This window comes from Eubalaena glacialis, chromosome 11 (assembly GCF_028564815.1).
Source record: "Eubalaena glacialis isolate mEubGla1 chromosome 11, mEubGla1.1.hap2.+ XY, whole genome shotgun sequence".
Taxonomy (NCBI): domain Eukaryota; kingdom Metazoa; phylum Chordata; class Mammalia; order Artiodactyla; family Balaenidae; genus Eubalaena; species Eubalaena glacialis.
Window position 1 is genome coordinate 7902262 of NC_083726.1, and position 15489 is coordinate 7917750.

The 15489-nt window shown below is 42.7% G+C and overlaps 1 pseudogene; it reads left to right on the top strand.

Annotated features, from left to right (window-relative positions):
- The first annotated feature begins 14598 nt into the window (after positions 1–14598).
- LOC133101202 (glycine cleavage system H protein, mitochondrial-like) lies at positions 14599–15119 on the top strand (annotated as a pseudogene).
- The last annotated feature ends 370 nt before the right edge of the window (positions 15120–15489 follow it).

Here is a 15489-nt window from a genome sequence, read left to right on the forward strand (position 1 = left end):
CAGGCGCCGTCACCACCCTTTCCTTCCTGCGGTGGCAGTCTTGGCACACAGGGCGCACGTGTGTCTTAGGATTGTGAAAGAGGCAAAGCTGGGATGCGAACCTGGGCCGTTTGGCTCTTGCCGGCTGCACTAGGCTGAGGAAAACGCGTTCTTGAACCAGGCTTTGAAGATTGAGAAGGTTTGGTGGGTGGAGATAACTGAGCGAGGTCTGCCCTAGTTCGCTGAAAGACCTTGGGAAGACGTTTGATCTTTGTAGGCCATACTTTCCTCCGACGTGAAAATGGCTGGACTTAGGAAGACTAAGAACTAATATGTGAGTAGTGCTTTGCAAAGTGTAAAGCACTTTCAAATACGTTGTCATAGATTACGCCTCACAATTAACCCACCAAGGAAGTGTTTTTATTAGCCTCCCTTTATAAATAGGTGGAGAAATTGTGTTCTAGAAAAGTTTATAAGATCAAGGAGCAGGGGCAGAGCATTAATGTTGAATAAATCAAAGGCTTGTAGGATAACTGCCTTGGATGAGCATAAAGCTCTGAAACTGAAACATCCTGTGCCCTCATCTGAGCTCCTAGCTGTTAGTTTAAAACAATACTTTTGCTGGATCTGCTTGCCCCTTCCCAACTCCCAACAACGGTGTGCCAGCAACCCAGATCACCAGGCCACAGCAGTTTTAACTCTTATTATTTTTTAAATGTTTCCTGGTTTGGGCTGGACCAACTATGAGGAGTCCTTTAGGCGAAGTCAAAACTGGGAAGTAGTTGGATAGGGGGTTGCCTGAATTCTGAAAATTCCAAATGAATGTTTTGGGTTTTCTGAGCAACAATTATTTTGAGGGCATTGGTGATAAATAATAATTTTTGTCCTTCCTATTGACAGGTTCACCTTCTAGCAAATTACTGGAAGGAACATGAGAAATGTAAGTAGGGATTTTGAAATCTCACTTAAAGGAACGGAAATTGTTTATTTGTAGAATAATGGCAGTTAATTTGGTGATACCATTTCTAGGTGTACAGTTAATTGGCAGGTGCTTATCAGATGCCCATTTTTGAGGGGTGTATTTACTAATACATGCAGTGAGGTCTAGGCAGGTGGCAGTCCGTCACCACGGACACTGACAGGTACCCTGAGAGATGCTATTTTTGTTCAGTCCCCATTGGCCTGTGAAAGGGAAGAGGGGCCAAGTGTTTTCTACTGTCTGTGATGTGTGTCACGTGTTTTCTGGGCTATGTCTTATCACCTATCATGTAACCTTGTTTTTCCTCACAAACTTAAAAGGCAGGACGGGTTTTTTTATCCTTTTAGAAATGAGAGTGAAGCTTAGGAAAGTTAAGTAAACCAGCCCTCTTGGTGCCGAAAAAACTTTTCACTAAACCACACTTTTCCCATTGTTGATCGATCCAGGTTCAGAGTCTGTGAATATTTAATGAAAAGCTACTTTTGCCAGGTGCCTTTGAGTATTTTATTGAATCCTCATGACAACCCACCATGCTTTTTGCTCATTTCAGCTGATCACCTTAAAATCAACTAGGAAGCCTTTAAAAAAAAAAAAAAAAAGCCCAACCACTCCTACAGGGCAGGAGATAAGCATTTATGAATCCATGGTGATGTTGTAGCCCCTCTTTCTAAATATAATTTGGTGCTCTGGAGACACCAACAGCAGTAATTCCTTTAATACAATCCTGACATCTCAAAAGGGGTGGTGCAAAACAGAAAGTGAATTGCAAGAGCACATTCTTCCACTGACAACAATTAAATCTGAAAATGTCGCTGGTTTCCTGTGATAAGTGCACTCAATATTGATTAGTGGGACTAACCACTCATCTGACACTTGGACCACTTAGGTGTTAGTTATGAAAAAACATCTGGTGGAGATTCCAGCATGGCCAGTAAGAAAGGTGATTGGTAGTTTGTTAAAAGGCCTTTGCCTTCAGGTGCTTAAATCTGAGCATTGAGGGAAATAGTGACAGAGGCAGCCTTCAGTCTTTTTTATTTTTGGCTGCGTTGGGTCTTCGTTGCTGTGCGCAGGCTTTCTCTAGTTGCAGCGAGCAGGGGCTACTCTTCGTTGTGGTGTGCGGGCTTCTCATTGCAGTGGCTTCTCTTGTTGCGGAGCATGGGCTCTAGGCACGTGGGCTTCAGTAGTTGTGGCACGTGGGCTCTAGAGCGCAGGCTCAGTAGTTGTGGCACACAGGCTTAGTTGCTCTGCGGCATGTGGGATCTTCCTGGCCCGGGGCTCGAACCCATGTCCCCTGCATTGGCAGGCGGATTCTTAACCACTGCACCACCAGGGAAGTCACAGCCTTCAGTCTTAATCCCCCTCGAACCAACCTCCACAACTCAGAGGTTGTTTTAAAAATATAAATCTGATCAGGTCATTTTTTTTCTGCCTTTAGTGGAAGGGCACATTTTTTTGTTGTTGTTGTTGTTTTGTTTTTATTCATCCCAAACTTTTAAAAAAAATTTTTATTGAAATATAATTGATTTACAATGTTGTTTCAGGTGTACAGCAGTGATTCAGTTATACACATGTATATCTATTCTTTTTTAGATTCTTTTCCATTATGGATTATTACAAGATATTGAGTATAGTTCCCTGTGCTATACAGTAGGACCTTGTTGTTTATTGGACATTTGTACAACCAAGAAGTAGATCAGTGGTTGCCTGGGGTGGAAGTGGGAACAGGCATTGACTGCAAACAGACAGGAGGGGTCTTTTGGGGTAACTAAGATCTAAAACTGGATTGTGGGGATGGTTATACAACTCTTTAAATTTACTAAAAATCATTGAATTGTACACATAAAAGAGATGAATTTTTATAGCATGCAAATCATACCTCAATAAAACTGTTAAAAAAATAAAACCCCTTTTTTGTTCCCCATCTCTCACCCAGTCAAGGCCCTGAATGCTTGGAAGTTGTCCACCCTCCAGCCTCTCCCAATGTGCCCACCATGTTCCTTGCATGTGAGCCATTCAGGGCTGATTGCAGGTCTTTGGATAAAGATTTGGTCATCTGGAGGCCTTTGCACATGCTGCCCCTCAGCTGGCCTCTTCTTTCTGTCCTTATCTGCCTGGGAAACACTTTACTCTCTTCCTTCAAGACTCAGCTTGAGCATTTCCTCTGCCAGGAAGCGTTCCCTGATTTTTGCAAGCCAAACCAAGTGACATTGCTATTATTTTAAATTTAAAATTTACACACCTGGTACCCTCACCAAACTGAGCTCTCTAACCATGATCTGTTCATGTCTAGAGCCCAATAGGTGTGACGCATAGAAAGATTGTTGAAGAAATACCTGTGTTGTCAAGATCACCCTTTAGAGCCTACCGTATCCACATATACAGATGGGGAGTGATCCATTTGTCTGTTCATTCGTGAACATTTAGTGCCAAAGTACTTATCCCTCTGGATTCAAAAATGATTAAGATGAGACACTAGTCCTCAAGGAGTTCCCCATCCAAGTCCTGACCCTGCTCTGTCTAAACGGAGTGGTCTCTGGCAGGTTACTTCATCTTATGTAAAATGGGTGTGGAGTAGTACCTGCATCACAGGTATGTTGAGAGGATTAGATGGGTTTTTACTGGTAAAGATCTTCAGGCAGGACCTGGCACAGTAAGTGCTCAGGGAATGTTAGCTAGTCCTACAGGGCGTGGTGGGCTAAGGGATCAGGGGACAGATTCCCGGGGAAGGTATCACCTCAGCTGGGTTGTGAAGAATAAGTAGAAATTACTTTTTTCTCTTTACCCTGAAGCATGTTGAGTGAAGTTTTAGATACTTTGTTAAAAAAAAAAAAAAAAGACTATCAGCTTTACTGTTGACTGGGAAGGACATGGGGACAGACAGGCTTAAGTCAATTGTACACACACAGGCAAAGATGAAGGACTCTGACCTTGGTGGAGGTACCCATTTTCATGGTTTGCCCCAGCCTCAATTTCCTAAGAAATCCTGTAGAAAAGTGTGGTGCAAACTGGAACTTATGTGCTGAATTCAGCCTGCAAAAGTGTTTTGTTTGGCTGGTACTGTGGTTATAAAATTTTTTGAAGTAATATTTAAATTTTACAAAAAATAATCTGGATTTTCAGCTTTTGTTTTTTAAAAAATTAGAATATGTGGGGACACTGGTGCCTACACGGTGGGCAGCACTTGGCTGGGGCTGCTAGCTGTGTTTCCTTTAGATGGCATTTGTCCTCTCCAGCTTGCCAGTACCCACTGTTTACAACATGCATGCATCTGTGCTGGCATCTGGCCACTGAAAGCATGTAAGTCTGTGACTGCTGGCTTGGAAGAAACTCTTGTTATCTATATAGTGTTCATCACTGAACAGAGCTACTGCCCCGGATACCTGTCTCCTTACTTTGTGGTTTAGAATGGACAGTCTAGGGCAAAGGATTCCTAAGAAACCATTTTCTTCTCCCAGTGCCAGCCCCCTGCTGACCAAGGCCATACTTCTTTTTTTTTTTTTTTTACCACCTTTGCTTTATTGCTAAGCACTTCAGACAGACTTACTGATTTTGGCGGTGCCTTTTTTTTTTTTTTTTTTGCTCACGTTTTATTTTATTTATTTATTTTTTTATTGGAGTATAGTTGATTTTCAATGTTGTGTTAGGCCATACTTATTCTTAAACATGACCCATCTCTCCAGGGTTTGGGAGCATGTAAAAAACAATGGATATGGAGTAGAAGGCTTGGATCTGTTTTTTTGTTTGTTTTTTTAAAAAATTTATTTATTTATGGCTGAGTTGGGTCTTCGTTGCTGCATGCAGGCTTTCTCTAGCTGTGGCGAGCGTGGGCTACTCTTCGTTGCGGTGAGCGGGCTTCTCATTGCGGTGGCTTCTTTTGTTGCGGAGCACAAGAAGCTCTAGGCGCGCGGGCTTCAGTAGCTATAGCACGCGGGCTCAGTAGTTGTGGCTCGCGGGCTCTAGAGCGCAGGCTTAGTAGTTGTGGCGCACGAGCTTAGTTGCTCTGAGGCGTGTGGGATCTTCCCGGACCAGGGATCGAACCCGTGTCCCCTGCATTGGCAGGCGGATTCTCAACCACTGTGCCACCAGGGAAGTCCCTAATTAAAAAAATTTTTTAAATTCTTCTCCCGTGCCAGCGTGGCATGCGGGATCTTAGTTCCCCGACCAGGGATTGAACCTGAGCCCCCTGCAGTGGAAGCATTGGAGTCTTAACCACTGGATCACCAGGGAAATCCCCCTGTTTTAAATTTTTATTATTAATTTTGCTATATCTTTATTTTTCTGATTTTCAAACAATATATAAAAATACATAAAATGGAAATCTATCCCCCCACACCCCATAATCACTATTAGTGGTCTGCTGTATTTTTTGCACTTTTTTTTTTTTAACATCTTTATTGGAGTATAATTGCTTTACAGTGGTGTGTTAGTTTCTGCTTTATAACAAAGTGAATCAGTTATACATATACATATGTTCCCATATCTCTTCCCTCTTGCATCTCCCTCCCTCCCACCCTCCCTATCCCACCCCTCTAGGTGGTCACAAAGCACCGAGCTGATCTCCCTGTGCTATGCGGTTGCTTCCCACTAGCTATCTACTTTACGTTTGGTAGTGTATATATGTCCATGCCACTCTCTCTCTTTGTCACATCTTACCCTTCCCCCTCCCCATATCCTCAAGTCCATTCTCTAGTAGGTCTGTGTCTTTATTCCCATCTTGCCACTAGGTTCTTCATGACCTTTTTTTTTTTTTTTCCCTTAGATTCCATATATATGTTTTAGCATACTGTATTTGTTTTTCTGTTTCTGACTTACTTCACTCTGTATGACAGACTCCTAACTCCATCCACCTCACTACAAATAACTCAATTTCGTTTCTTTTTATGGCTGAGTAATATTCCATTGTATATATCTTTTGCACTTTTTAAAAGCTACTCTGCACTGAGTGCTCGATGGATGCCAGGCACTTGACTGAGCTCATTACGTACGTCTCTTTTGCTCTCTGCAGCAACCCTATGAGGTTATTATCATTCCATTTTACAGATGAAGACACAGAGGAAGACCTAAGATGAGTCTTAGGTTAAGTAATGTATTCAGGGTCGCACAGTGAGGATGCAGTGGAGCATCCTCACTGTTTGTGCTCCAACACATTTCTTTCTGATTCCAGAGCCCTTTCTCCTAACCATCTCAGGGTGAAGCCTCCCTAAGAAGACCACCAACTAGGAGCTAAACATACTCCCCTGGAGAAGTGTATTCATAAAAGTCTCCTCCTTCTGCGTTGTTCTCCATTCATTAGATGTTTCCTGAATGGTGCTGTGCAGGGGTTTCAGAGGTGCTCTCGGTGCCTGCCCTCTGCGACTTCACAGGTGAAGATTATAGATCGATCAGTGAAGTATTGGAATTATGTGCAATTTACAGTGATAATAGAGAGGAGAGAGCAGTTCTCGGTGGATGGGAAGGGAGGTGTCAGGATAAGTGATACTTAAGTTGTGTCTCGACAGATGAGTTATTGTTTAACAGGCACATGGGGGTAAGAATACTTCGGCATAGACAAAAGCATGGTAAGTTGGAGCAGTGGTTTATTTGGGGAACTGAAATAATGTAGCATGGCTGTAGGCTAGGACGTGGGAAGGGGCTGGTGGGGAGGCAGGCAGGGTGCCGAGTGCTCAGGGCCTTTGGGTGTTGTTCTAAGACTTTGGGGTTTTGTCTGTAGGCAGGGGAGCCATTGCAGTGATTCTGAAAGGGGAGTGACATGACTGGTTTATGTCCGAGGTAAAGTCCTAAAGCAGAGTTGAGGATGGATTGAAGCAGGTGGAGCAGGAGGCAGGGAGGCCAGGAAAAGAACAGTTGCAGTTGGTTCATCGGAATGAGTGTGGAGATGTCCAGTAACTGAGCGCAGTGATAACCGCTGACATTCACTGAGCTCTTCCTGTGTGGTCAGATTCTGTGCGAAGTGCTGTGACTGGGTTCTCTCATTTAACTTCCACAGCTACGCTTAAGCCAAGTGTTGTTTTCCATCCCCCTTTTACAGGGGAGGAAGCTGTGAAGATGGCTTGTATAAGGTCACACAGTGGCTGAGTGATGGAGCCAGAATTCAAATCCACGACTGTCAGAATCTAAAGCCCTAAGGCTGCAAATCTGAATCTAAGCTGCAAATGTCAACACCTGTGACTAGTATGAGGCAGACTGTCCTGAGGTTTGTACAGCAGGACCTTTGTATGAAGTACAAGTCTAGTTGATTCTATATCTAAGACACATCTCAGATCTGTCCTCTTACCTCTGTCCCTCCCCCTAGATGAAGTCACCCTCATTTCTTGCCTGAAGTCCTATAGTAGACTCTTGTCCCTAAAACCTATTCATACAACTGCCAGACAGATCTCTTTAAAAAGTAAGTCAAACCATGCCGCCTTCCTCATTTAATCACTCCCTTACTCCTCATCAGTCTTTTTTTTTTTTTTAATATTTATTTATTTATGTATTTTGGCTGTGCTGGGTCTTAGTTGTGGCATGAGGGATCTTTGTTGTGGCATGCAGACGTCTTGGTTGCGGCATGCAAACTCTTAGTTGCGGTATGCACGCGGGATCTAGTTCCCTGACCTGGGATGGAACCAGGGCCCCCTGCATTGGGAGCGCGGTGTCTTAACCACTGGACCACAAGAGAAGTCCCTTTCATTACTCTGAAATAAAATCTGATTCCTTATCCTGCTGACCTATAAGGGCCTATGTGATCTGTCAACTGCCTGCCTTGCCAGCTTCATTCTGCATCATTCTCTCCCTCTCTCACTGAATTCCAGCCCTACTGACCTTCTTTCTGTCGCTGGAACATGCCAGATTTGTTCCTTGGGGAATTTGCTTTTGTTGTTTCTTTCTAGAATGTTCTTTTCCTAGATATTCTCATGTCTGGCTCCTTCTTACCATTTAGGTCTTAATTTATTTTATTTCTTAAAGCAAATTTATTTTCACTACTGGCTTGTTTATTTTTTATTTTATTTAATTAATTAATTAATTAATTTTGGCCACACCGCACGGCTTGTGGGATCTTAGTTCTCTGACCAGGGATTGAACGCGGGCCCCTGGCAGTGAGAGTGCACAGTTCTAACCACTGGATCACCAGGGAATTCCCCTATGTCTCAGTTTAAATGTTATCTCCTCAGAAAGGCCTTTCCTGAGCCCCCAGTGTAAAGTAGTTCATGAAGCTCTCTATCACATCCCCCTTTTTGATTTTCTTCATTGAACTTATCACAATATAATATTCAGTGTTTGTTTATTTTCTGTCTCCTTCCACTAGGATAAAAGTTCCTTGAGTTGTAATAGCTAAAACTTATAGACTGCTTACTCTTGTTCGGCACTGTTATAAGTGCTGTAATATATTAACTTTTTAAATCCTTATAGCAGTTCTAGGAGGTGGATACCTTTATTATCCCCATTGTGCAGATAAGGAAACTGAGTCTTAGGTAGGGTAAGTAACTTGCCCAAAGTCACACAGCTGCTAAGTGACAGAGCTGGAATTTGAACCCAGGCAGTCTAGCTTTAGCATCCACACTCCTAATCAAGTGAAAGCAGGGACGTTGTCTTTCCCACTTCTGTATCCCAATACCTTGGACATAGTATGGCATTTAGCAGGCTCTCACTAAAAATTGTGGAATGAAAGATTGTAGTCACAATAGAAATATAATTAATTATAAACAAAAACCTAGGAATTATCCTTGATTCTGCTCTCTCCCACTCACAGATCCATCTACAAGTTCTGACTGAACTACTTCTCACCACAAAACATATCCCGATATGTCCACTTTTCTGCATTCCAACTGCTACCATCCCGGTCCGGTTCACGACTGGCTTTCTCCCAAACTACTCCAGCGACCTCCTAACTGGCTACCTAAATCACTGGCCTAGGGTGACTCTTCTACCAAGTGATGGATGTCTGCTGAAGCAAAGAGCCAGGTGTGTGATTAGGGCAGAAATGTTTATATATGCTGAGTGAAATTTTGCTAGCTGGCTTATACCCTAGCGATTACTGATTTGAGTGGGGAATATTTAAGACCCTCTGTGTGTGGTTCTGCAACTGTGTGTTGAGGTGCTCTGAGGCATGGCAGGGACCTCTCAGGGGTGCTGAGGGATATTTTTAAATCTTAGAGGAAACCTAGGGTGTTGGTTTGCCGGGCTCCCCTAACAAATTACCACAGACTGGATGGCTTAAACAACACAGTCCTGGAGGCTAGAAGTCCAAGATCAAGGTGTCGGCAAGTTTCATTTCTTCCAAAGCCTCTCTCTTTGGCTTGCAGATGGCTGTCTTCTTGCTGTATCTCACATGGTCTTTCTTTTGTGTGGGCATATCTGTGTTCTAATCTCCTCTTATAAGGGCACCAGTCATATTGGATTAGGGCCCACCCATATGACCTCATTTTACCTTAATTACCTCCTTAATAGCCCTGTCTCCAAATACAGCCATAGTCGGAGGTCCTGGGGGTTAGGACTTCAACATGAATGAATTTGAAGAGGGGGCACCATTCAGCCTATAACACAGTGCCGCCTGATGCTGCCACGGACTGCTAGCTTGAGGCAGTTTCAGCGTTGGCTCACACTGCATTCCTTCTGATAATGTCATATCTTTGCCAAGCCGAGGGTTTGGAGGTTGTTGTGATAAAAAGCAAGTACTGTGTGTAAATCAATGTGGAAGAGGAAAAGAGAGTGGGGTGTCCAGTCTGATTCCAAGGTTTGAGACAGTGTGTGGCGCCCAAAAGGCACTAAATTGTTAGGACATAAATACTTACTGAGTTTGGGGCTTCCCTGGTGGTGCAGTGGTTCAGAATCCGCCTGCCAATGCAAGGGACACGGGTTCGAGCCCTGGTCCAGAAAGATCCCACATGCCGCGGAACAACTAAGCCCGTGCGCCACAACTACTGAGCCCACGTGCCACAACTACTGAAGCCCGCACGCCTAGAGCCCATGCTCCGCAACAAGAGAAGCCACGACAATGAGAAGCCCGCGCACCGCAACAGAGAGTAGCCCTCACTCACCGCAAGTAAAGAAAGCTCGTGCGCAGCAACGAAGACCCAACACAGCCAAAAATAAATAAATAAATAAATTTATTAAAAAAAAAAAACTTACTGAGTTTGTTTGGGCTTATCTACTTAATGACAGAACTATTAGGTATTTCCTTAGGGCTAGGGGCATCATGAAACAATTATTGAATCACTAAAGGCACATGAGTGGAGGAAATTTGTGAACCTTTACTCCAAATAAGTCAGTGGATCCCGGAGATCAAAAACACCAGCGTTAAGTTTTTAATTATACAGACTTCTCCAGGTGCTACCCCAAACCTACTGAAAAAACATTTGGGAGTTGAGCCCAGGATCCGCTGGTTTAGCCTAACCCCTTCATTAAGGCCCAGAAGGGGAAATCTCTTGCCAGGGGTCATACAGCAAGTTAGTGGTCGAGCTGGGATTAGAATCCAGATTCTAATGGAATCTATCAGATTCTGCTCCCCTTCATCAGCATTTCTGATGTCCATACCTACAAATGTTGTCAAACCATCTTCTACTTAAGCAGACATGGCCCTGACCTCAAAGACAGATGGCAATTACATGGACAAACTCCATACTGAATACATCAGTATGCGTATTAAAAATTTATATCATACAAGACATACATGAGGAAAACTACAAAACTCTGGTGAAAGATACCAAAGAAGGATTAAATAGTTATTGCCTGTTTATGGATAGGAAGACTCACGATATCACATCATGATATCAGTTCTTCCCAACGTGATCTATAGATTCAATTCAATCCCAATCAAAATCCCACTAAGTTATTTTGTGGATATTGACAAACTCAGTCTAAAGTTTGTAGGGAGAGGCAAAAGATCCAGAATTAGCCAACTCAAAATTAAAGAACAAAGTTGGAGGACTGACACTACCCAACTTCAAGACTTCCTATAAAGCTACAGTAAATCGAGACAGCGTAGTATTGGTTAAAGAGTAGACAGATCAATGAAACAGAATGGAGAGCCCAGAAATAGACCCATATAAAAATAGTCAAATGATACTTGGCCCAAGGAGCAAAGGCAATACAATGGATAGTCTTTTCAACAAATGATACTGGAACATCTGGACATCACATGCAAAAAAAAATGAATCTAGACAGACCATACACAGTTTGGAAAGATTAGCTCAAAATGGATCATAGGCCTAAATGTAAAACAGAAAACTATAAAGCTCCTGGAAGGGACTTCCCTGGTGATCCAGTGGTTAAGAATCCGCCTTCCAATGCAGGGGACGTGGGTTCTATCCCTGGTCAGGGAACTAAGATCCCGCGTGCCACGGGGCAACTAAGCTCGCGCACCACAGCTAGAGAGAAGCCCATGTGCCACAACTAGAGAGGAGCCCACACGCTGCAACGAAGAGCCCGTGTGCTGCAACGAAAGATCCCACGTGCCACAACTAAGACCCGACGCAGCCAAAAGTAAATAAAAACAAAAAAAAACTCCTAGAAGATAACATAGGAGAAAATCTAAATGATCTTGGGTTTGGCAATGACTTCTAAGATATAACACCAAAAGCATGATCCTTGAAAGAAATAACTAGTAAGCTGGGCTTCCTTAAAATTAAAAACTTCTGCGCTGTCAGGAGAGTGAAAAGATAAGCCACAGGCTGGGAGAAAATATTTGCAGAAGACATATTTGATAAAGGACTGTTATCCAAATTATACAAAGGACTCTTAAAATGCAATAATAAGGAAATAACCTGATTATAAAATGAGCCAAAGATCTTAACAGACATCTCTCCAAAGAACATATACAGATAGCAAATAAGCATATGAAAAGATGTTCCACAGCTTGTGTCACCAGGAAAATACAAATTAAAACAATGAGATACCACTGCACACCTATTGGAATGGCCAAAATCTGGAACACTGACAACACCAAATGCTGACAAAGCTGTAGAGCAACAGGAACTTTGCTGATGGGAATGCAAAATGGTACAGCCACTTTGGAAGACGGATTGGCGGTTTCTCATAAAACTAAGCATAATCTCACCATATGATCCAGCAATTTCACTCCTTGGTATTTATACAGAGGAGTTGAAAACTTATGTTCACACAAGAACCTGCATACGATGTTTATAGCAGCTTTATTCATAATTGCCTAAACTTAGAAGCAACGAAGATTCCTTCAGTAGGTGAATGAATAAACAAACTGTGGTCCATCCAGACAATGGAGTAGTATTCAGTGCTAAAAATAAATGAGCTATCAAGCCATGAAAAGACATGGAGGAATCTTAAATGCTTTTTACCTAGTGAAAGAAACCAATCTGAAAAGTCTGCATACTGCGTGATTCTACCTATATGACATTCTGGAAAAGGCAAAACTATGGAGACAATAAAAAGGTCAGTGGTTGCCAGGGGTTGGGGGGAGCGAGGGTTGAGTAGACAGAGCACAGAGGATTTTTAGGGCAGTGAAAATACTCTGTATGTTACTGTAATGGGTTTTTTTTTGTTTTTTTTTTTTAAATTTTGGCCACGCCGCATGGCTTGCGAGATCTCAGTTCCCCAACCAGGGATTGAACCCGGGCTTCTTTCACTCAGCATAACGCTTTTGAGATTCAGCCATGTCATATTTATCATAGTTTGCTCCTTTTGATTCCTGAGTAGTGATGCACTGAATGGATGGATCTCAGATTGGTTATATACTCACCATTTGTTTGGGCTGTTTCCATGGTTTGGCTATTATGAATAAAGCTATCAACATTCACATGAAGGTCTAAAAATAAAAAATAAATTAAAAAAATAAAATAAAAGGGAATCCCCTGGCAGTCCAATAGTTAGGACTTCGCGCTTTCTCTGCCGAGGGCCTGGGTTCGATCCCTGGTCAGAGAACTAAGATCCCACAAACATGCAGCGCAGCCAAGAAATGAAAAAACAAACAAACCAAAAAACCCCAACATTCACATGAAGGTCTTTGTGTGGACGTAGGTTTTTCTGTCTCTTGGGTAAACATCTAGAAGTGGGAGTCCTGAGTGGTGTGGTAAGTGTCTTTTAGAAAGAAAGAAACTGCCAAAGTGTTTATAGCATTTTACATTCCCACCAGCCGTGTGTGAGCGTTCCTGTTGCTCCATGTCCTTGACAATACTTGATCTTCTCAGTCCTTTTATTTTTATTAAAAAATTAAAAAAAAAAATTTTTGGCTGCGCCCGTGCAGTTTGTGGGATCTTTTTTTTTTTTTTTTTTTTAAAAGAAACTCTTTTAAAGTGACAGGAGCCAGGACTGTCCAGTTTTTTTTTTAAAATAAATTTATTTATTTATTTATTTATGGCTGTGTTGGGTCTTCGTTTCTGTGCGAGAGCTTTCTCTAGTTGTGGCAAGCGGGGGCCACTCTTCATCGCGGTGCGCGGGCCTCTCACTGTCGTGGCCTCTCTTGTTGCGGGGCACAGGCTCCAGACGCGCAGGCTCAGTAATTGTGGCTCACGGGCCCAGTTGCTCCGTGGCATGTGGGATCTTCCCAGACCAGGGCTCGAACCCGTGTCCCCTGCATTGGCAGGCAGATTCTCAACCACTGCGCCACCAGGGAGGCCCCAGGGGCCACTCTTCATTGCGGTGCACGGGCCTCTCACCGTCGCGGCCTCTCCCGTTGCGGAGCACAGGCTCCAGACGCGCAGGCTCAGTAGTTGTGGCTCACGGGCTTAGTCGCTCCGCGGCATGTGGGATCTTCCCAGACCAGGGCTCGAACCCGTGTCCCCTGCATTGGCAGGCAGATTCTCAACCACTGCTCCACCAGGGAAGCCCCAGTTTGTGGGATCTTAGTTCCCTGTCCAGGGCCTGAACCCCTACACTCAGTAGTGAAAGTACAGAGTCCTAACCACTGGACTGCCAGGGAATTCCCTTGTCAGTCCTTTTAATGTTGGCTATTCTGCTGGGTGTGTAGTGAAATCTCATAGTGGTTTTAATTTGCATTTCCGGAATTACTAACAATGTTGAGTATCTTTTAATGTGCTTATTGGCCATTTGTATACCTTCATTTGTGAAGTGTCCAAGTCTTTTGCCCATTTTTATAACTTGGGTTGTTGTCTTTTTTTTATTACTGAGTTGTAGGAATTTTTAAAAATGTAATCTGAATATAAGTCCTTTGTCATATATATGTGTTGTGAATATTTTTTCCCAAGCTAAGATTTACCTTTTCTTTTTTTTTTTTTGAAGGGTATAAAATTTTAATTTTGATGAAGTCCAGCTTATCAAGTTTTTCTTTTATGATTAGTGCTTTCTGTGTTTTAAGACATTTTTGCCTATCCTAAGTTTGCAAAGTTGAACCAACTTTGTATAACTGGTATAAACTCCATATGGATATGATTATCATTTTTATATATTGCTGGATTCAATTTGCTAATACTTTGTTTTACAACTCAGTAGTAATATTTTTTAATTTGCTAATTTTTTGTCTATGTTCATGAATGATATTATCTGCAATTTTCTTTTTATATAATGGCAGTTTTTGGTATCAGAGTTATGCTGGCCTCATAAAACAAGTTGGGAAGTGTTCCCTTCTCTTCTACTTTTGAAGGAGTTTATGTAAGATTGGTGTTTTATCTTCCTTAAATATTTGGTGTGGCTCTAGATGCTGCGCGGAGACCCTCTGCACCCCTGCGAACATGGCGCTGCGAGTGGCGCGGAGCGTACGGGCCGCGGTCTGAACCTGCGCGCCATCTCTGCGCCCAACGCGCCCTGCCCGCCGCGGCCCTGGGGACTGCGGGTGGGCGCCGTCCGGGCGCTGTGCCCTGGACCCGCTCTGCTGTCGGGTCGTAAATTCACAGACAAACATGAATGGGTAACAACAGAAAACGGTGTTGGAACAGTGGGAATCAGCAATTTTGCACAGGAAGCTTTGGGAGATGTTGTTTACTGTAGTCTGCCTGAAGTTGGGACAAAATTGAACAAACAAGAGGAATTTGGTGCTTTGGAAAGTGTGAAAGCTGCTAGTGAACTCTATTCTCCTCTATCAGGAGTAGTAACTGAAATTAATGAAGCTCTAGCAGAAAATCCAGGACTTGTCAACAAATCCTGTTATGAAGATGGTTGGCTAGTCAAGATGACACTCAGCAACCCTTCAGAACTAGATGAACTAATGAGTGAAGAAGCATATGAGAAATACATAAAATCTATTGAGGAGTGAAAATGGAACCCCTAAATAAACTAGTTTGAAACAACTTAAGCTAGCATAGTTGTCTTAAATTAGTGGTGGATAGATTTTTAAAAAGCAACTTTTAGCAAAAGAAACTACTTGCAACAATGTTGCCTGAAAAAAATACCCCTTAACTTCCTAATGATTTCAGATAAACACTATGCATCTTTTTCACAACACCCTGTGATTTTTAGGCTAGTCTCCAGTTATAATGCTCAGAATTCCTGAAATTATCTGTGGTAAAACTAGTTATAAAAATTATGTAATTCAAGGATAACATTGTTATCTTAACCTTATATAATATTGTAACTTGCGTACAGCCATCCCTGGATTTGGGTCAGAGTACTCAATGAACTTGCCA